This window comes from Saccopteryx bilineata, chromosome 4 (assembly GCF_036850765.1).
Source record: "Saccopteryx bilineata isolate mSacBil1 chromosome 4, mSacBil1_pri_phased_curated, whole genome shotgun sequence".
Taxonomy (NCBI): Eukaryota; Metazoa; Chordata; class Mammalia; order Chiroptera; family Emballonuridae; genus Saccopteryx; species Saccopteryx bilineata.
Window position 1 is genome coordinate 265,074,328 of NC_089493.1, and position 6,817 is coordinate 265,081,144.

The window sequence follows — 6,817 nt, forward strand, 5'->3', positions numbered from 1 at the left end:
TAAGCGACGGGGCGGAGGAATCACTTCCACTTCATTCACCCCCCCCCCCCCGCCCCGACCCACGTGCGGGGGGGAGACACTGCTCCCAGGCGAACCAATCGGCGGCTGGGGCTCCCTGGGTGGGAGGGGCCATATCGGGATGCGGCGCTTATTGGCTGCCTGGGGCAAGGTAGGGCGGGGCCTGCGTGGAGATATTGACACCCGGCGGGTGCTGTGGGTCTAGGGGGCCCCTCTCCAGGCTAGTAGAGATGTTCTGCGCCCGTGGCCTGCTCCATGGTTACGTGTGGGTGGCAGGAGTGGTCCGAGTGCTAGTACCCAGACCCGCGGGGACTGTGGGCCCAAGTGTGTGTTCCGAGGCGTGGGCATGTGCGAGGACACGCGGGACGGTGGTGTGCGAGAAGGACCTCCCTGGATACCCGAGGCTGGCGCGTGGGAGGCCCCGCATAGGTGTCAGTTGAATAAACAATTGGGCGAACTTAGCAAACAATATAAGAGTTTATGGTAGAGCCACCTGAACTCAGAAGGAGGCTGCGAGATCAAGGGCAGCCCAGAGGTTTGGGAACCAAGCATTTAGGGCCTGAATGACCTGAATTATTTTTGAGAACCTCCTTGGCAAATGAGGGTTTTCTCAGTTATCAGCTCATTTACACCTCCTACATCCCCCACGGTGACAACGTGGAGGAGGCACTCAGGTACAGAGGGAAAATTACTTGTTGGGGGTCACACATCTGGCCCCAATGCTAGCCAGGTTTGGTCTCCCCAGTACTCCATGACCAAGGCCTTTCCAGTGGGGCACAATCCTTCTACCAGATTGTGTCCAGAGCTGAGTTTCTAGAATTGTCCTTCTTGGTGGTTCCCTCCCACACCTAGAGGTCACAGACCTAGGGCTGGCACAGGGGTAACTGGCACTGGGCAGCTGGTTTCCAAGGAAGGTATTGCCCCAAGCACGACTGCAGACTTGGTTCCCACGCCCAGTCACCACTCCCTTGCTGAGTGATGCTGAGAGGCTTCTTGAAGTTTAGTGAGCTGGTGCCATTTTATCATCTGCAAAGAGGGAGCAGAGACACCTGCCAAAGATACCCAGGAGACACTGAGGTCCGGGTGGGGGGTAGGAGGGACTAGCACAAGTTCTGTTTCCTATTACATTCTGTTTCTTTTCCTATTTGTTATTTATACACTACATGCACGCTTTACAAAATTCAAAAGATATTGAAGGTTTACAATGAAAACTGAAAACTCACGTCTCTTTTTTCCCAGCTACATAAATTCCCTCCCTGGAGGTATCCACTATTCCTGGTTTCTGTGCCTTCTGAAGACAGACTATCTATAGTGCCTCAGTGTGTGTGTGTGTGTGTGTGTGTGTTTCCTTTATACACAGATAGTAGCTTATTGGTTGCACTTACAGTTTCACTTATTTTATCTTGGAGAGTTGTTTGTGCATGTCTATATGTAAAAAGCACCCTCATGCTCTTTGTCACTTGCCCAGTTTTCCATCATGTGGATATACCGTCATCTCTTGATGGGTCCCCCGTTAGTGGATGGGCAGATTGTTGCCCTCATTTGTTTTCACCAAACAATTAACATGGCTCACACATCATTTTGCATGTAAGCCAGTGCAGCCAAGGATAAATTCCAGGAAATGGAATTCCTGGGCCAGAAGACGTGTGTGAAAGACTTCTGAAGGGTTTGCCAAATTTCCTGATGCTGTGATTGTTCTAATATACACAGTTTACAGAAACCACCCACATACAGAAGAGTGCCAGCTTCCTCATGTCCCCATGTTCTCACCAATTTGTGATCATTGTCTAAGCAATGGGAAAATAATGGTTTCTCAGGGAACTAAGGGCTACTTCTTTGGCTGGTGTATTAGAGCCATTACCAGTCATTCTTGGTTACTAAGATTTGCCCCCTCTACCTGGTAGTCCTTCAGGCATGTCCTCCTTCTACACCACACCTTTGGGTTTAGGCCAGGCTGCCTGGGGAGTAAGAAGAAGCTTATTAGCTTCTGTAGATTGAGGGCTCACTGTGGGCTGCTGTTGAGGCCTGGGTGGTGGGTGGTAGGCAGGGAGGGCCTCTGAGAAAGTCTAGTATGTCCAGGCGTTGCTGCAGGCTAATCCCTTTGGCAAACCTGGAGAAACACACCCCAAAGCCAGTCCAGGGAGGCTTCAGAATGCAGTCCTTGCTCACCTCCACTGCTGGGGGGCTTACCTCTCCCAAAAGCAACTCTGTCTATCTTCAGTCTATTCCAGCTGTGAGCAAGGCCTGGACCCTCCACCCCACTGAGCTGCCAGAGTGGCCCTTGGGATCTAACTGTTCTTTCCAAAGCCTTTAGCCTACTCAGCTCCAAGCTCCATATCCCTTTTCCCTGCCCTTCCATGAGTTCTAGATCCCACACTGATCTGGTCATTGTTTCCTAGAAATCCTCCACTTTGTCATGTTCCCTTCTGGAATGTAGTAGCTTCCAGAGTGAGGCTGGGGGCTGGGCCACACTACTGTGCTCTGTGCTGTACAGAGCAGATGTGAATAGATCAAACCCTCTGGGCACTAGACATTTAATAATGCCACTCACAATCCCCTTAGCTTTCTTGGGTCACATTTTCCTGGTTTCTAGTTCTAAACAACAGAAACCAAATAATTTAAACAGAAAGAGGTTCTTTGGAAGGCTATCAAGGCCTTGGCCAGGTTGCTCAGTGGATAGAGCATCATCCCAGTGTGCCGAGGTTACAGGTTCCATTGCAGGTTTAATCCCTGGTCAGGGCATAGACAAGAAGCAGCCAATGAGTGTGCAACTAAGTGGAACAATGAGTTGATACTTCTCTCTCTCTCTCTCTCTCATTATTGGGAAAATTAGAAAAAAGAAGAAGAAGAAGGCTATCAAGTGTGTCACAGATTCTATGGGAGGGCCAAGGAACCAGGCCCCAAAGCCATATCCAGTCAGGAACAATGCCCCAGATCACATACAAGAAGTGGCTTGGGGCCAGCCCTGTCCACAGACCCCACATCTCACACCAACACTGGACACCGGGTGCTGCCGCTACAACTGCTGGACTACTGCATCCCCCTTGCCTCGAGGCTGGGACAGTATCATCAGCACCTGTGTGTGGGGAGGTTACCTCAGAAGACTGCGTGGGGCAAGGAGGAGAACTGGGCTGAGGAAAGGGGTTCAGGTGCTAGGCATTACAGAGTGACAGTATTCACTGAAGGGTCTTGAATTTCTCTGTGTCGCACCCCACATGACATTTGTTTAACACCCACTAAATGCCACCTGGACTCCAGGCACCCACATAGTTTTCCCATTTGGTTCCCATGACAACATTGAGGTAGGTGCTATCACCCCCGTTTCCCTGAGATTTCTGTGATGTGCCCAGCATCCTGCATTGAAGTCCACTTTAGAAGGAAGGGAGGAGGCTCTGTGGGGGCTGCCAGAGGGTCTCAGGCTGCTGCTTCCACTTCATCCCTGCTGACACATGAGGTTTTTACTTCTGCATTGCCCATTCCTGGCCCTGTGGTCTGGAAGCACAACCTCTAAACACAGGGACTCCTGGGGCAGAATATGGTCAATATAGAGGATTCAAGCAGGGAGACGAGCCAAGCTTCCATCATGTTCCTGAAAACCAGTCTCTGGGGAGGGGTGAGCCAGAGGGCAGGTCTGGGAGGGGAGCTCAGCCTGGCTCCCCCCGTGGCCTACACCCTGCATTTGTTGAGGGCTACAGAGGGGATCCCTTTTCTGAGCAGACCACTGCCTTCCTTTTCTTTTTCTTTTTTAAATGAATTTTTTTTCTATTTTTTTTTTATTTTTTTATTTTTTACAGAGACAGAGAGTGAGTCAGAGAGAGGGATAGACAAGGACAGACAGACAGGACTGGAGAGAGATGAGAAGCATCAATCATTAGTTTTTCATTGCACGTTGCAACACCCCTTTGTTCATTGATTGCTTTCTCATATGTGCCTTGACCGCGAGCCTTCAGCAGACTGAGTAGCCCCTTGCTGGAGCCAGCAACCTTGGGTTCAAGCTGGTGAGCTTTTGCTCAAACCAGATGAGCCCGCACTCAAGCTGGCGACCTCGGGGTCTTGAACCTGGGTCCTCTGCATCCCAGTCCGATGCTCTATCCACTATGCCACTGCCTGGTCAGGCTCTTTTTCTTTTTTAAAAAGAATTATTGATTTATTTGAGAGAAATAGAGAGAGGAAGGGAGAGAGAGAGAAAAAAATAAAATAAAATAAAATAAAATAAAACATTGATTTGCCTGACCAGGCAGTGGTGCAGTGGATAGAGCTTCGGACTAGGACACAGAGGACCCAGGTTCGAAACCCCGAGGTCGCCGGCTTGAGTGTGGGTTCATCTGGTTTGAGCAAGGCTCACCAGCTTGAGCCAAAGGTCGCTGGCTTGAGCAAGGGGTCACTTGGTTTGCTGAAGGCCCGCGGTCAATATGAGAAAGCAATCAATGAACAACTAAAGTACTGCAACGAAGAATTGATGTTTCTCATTTCTCTCCCTTTCAGCCGGTTTGTCCCTCTCTCTCTCACACTAATAAATTAATAAAGTACAAATTGGCAGTTATAAAATAGTCATGGGGATATAAAGTACAACTTAGAAAATATAGTCAATAATATTTAAAACAAACAAACAAAAAACATGGATTTGTTGTTCCACTTATTTATGCATTTATTGGTTGATTCTTGTATTTGCCCTGACTAGGGATCGAACCTGCAACCTTGGCGTATGGGTACGATGATCTAAGCAAGCGAACTACCTGGCCGGGGCCTGCCCTCCTTTTCTAGCTCCTCATTCATTCATTCACTCAGTCATCTGCTTATGTAGTCTGCATTCACTGAGTATCTGCTGTGTGCCAGGCCCTTGCTGGGCACTAGGGATCCAGAGAAAAACCCAACTGGTCCTGCCCTCAGGAGGTTCTCAGTTGAGGGTAAGAAATGGAAATCGCAGGGCGGGTGAGTGCTGGAGCAGAGAAATGAGTGAGGAATGTAAAGGAGAGAGGGGGTAGGGGATCTTCAAAGCCAAAGTGACATTTGCGCTGGATCTGGAAGGATGCAGAGTCCTGCATGATGTGGCTGAGGTGGGAGTAGCCTGACCAAAGGTGTGCAGGTGTGATGAAGGCTGGGTGTTCTGGAAACATCCAAGAGGGAGGTGTTGAAGCTTATGGTACACGAGACTGGAAAAACAGATGGGAAACAGCCAACGAAGGACCTTGACTGCTGGGAAGGAGTTTGGATGTGCTCCTGTGAAGGTTTGGACAAAAAAGTAACATGGTTGGATTTAGGAGTTGGAAATGCAGCGGGCTGAAATTTTGAAGCATTAGCATATGGGGCTCCTTCCCAAACTGAGCTTCTTGTGCCCTCACTCATGTGGTCAAGTGAATTTATTATTCCTTCTCATGCAGTATTTTTAGGGACCCACAAATATGTTTTCATTTCTTTTATAATCAAAAGGAAAAGTGAATATAATGGTAATAAATATGTAATAATTAATACATCCTGGATTGTATTCATCTTTATATCAAAGTCATAAAATATAAATTTAATATATTTTTTGTTTGTTTTAGCGAGAGAGACATAGGCAGAGAAAGACAGAGAGAGGGACGGATGGGGACAGATGGGGACAGACAGACTGGAAGGGTGAAAGATGAGAAGCATTAGTTCTTTGCTGCAGCACTTTAGTTGTTCATTGATTGCTTTCTCATATGTGCCTTGACTGGGGGGCTATAGCCGAGCCAGTGACCCGAGCCAGTGGCGGTTGCTCAAGCCACCACCTTGGGCTCAAGCCAATGACCTTTAGGCTCAAGCTGGTGACCTTGGAGCTTCAAACCTGGGTCCTCAGCATCCCAGGCCAACGCTCTATCCACAGCGCAACTGCCTGGTTAGGATATTTATATTTTTTTATGTGAGAGGAGGGGAGATAGTGAGGCAGACTCCCACATGCACCCCAACCAGGGTCCACCTAGCAACCCCATCTAGGGATGATACTTGAGTTCTGAGCTATTTTTAGTGCCTGAGGCTGATGCGCTCCAACGAGCTATCCTCAGTGCAACCAGTAGGTCCACGCTTAAACCAGTCGAGCCACTGGCTGCAAGGGGGGAACAGGGAGAGAAGGGGGAGGAAGTGAGGGGGTGAAGAAGAAGATGGTTGCTTCTCCTGTGTGCCCTGACCAGATATCAAACCCAGGATGTCCATACACCAAGCCGATGCTCTATCTACTAAGCCACTGGCCAGGGCTGAATTTAATACAGTATCTTGATTCACACCAGTCGAAAGTGCCTGGGGCTCATGAAGATCATATCACAATGCTCCCTGGCATAGGACAGAAGCAGCTCTTGAGGTTCAATACACGCCTTTAAACTTCACAGCAGATTAGTAATGCTTAAAGAAAATAGTGTTTGAGTTGCAAAGTCTGGGTCTTTGAGCATCAGAAGAGTTTGGGAAGGACCAGTTACCTACCCCTTCAGCCTCCACCCAAAAGACCCTTAAACAAGGAGAAGTCCCCTGGGTGCTACCACAGGAAGGGGGTGAGATGCCATATTGCCTGAGATGAGCAATGAAGGTTCAATCAAGGTTACACTGAATGATAGAAAAATAAAGTTTTACTCTGGGAACTCCTGAGCTTGCATACTGCATGCATGCCTTGCACATCAACCAGGGCTCCACTCCACACCTCAATAAACATTAAAAATGCACCCAGTGCTGGGGGACAGGAGTGAAATGGGTGAGTGAAGGTGGTCAAAAGCTACAAACTTCCAGTTATAAGATAAGTAAGTCCTGAGGATGTGATGTACAGCATGGCGACTATAGTTACTAATATGCT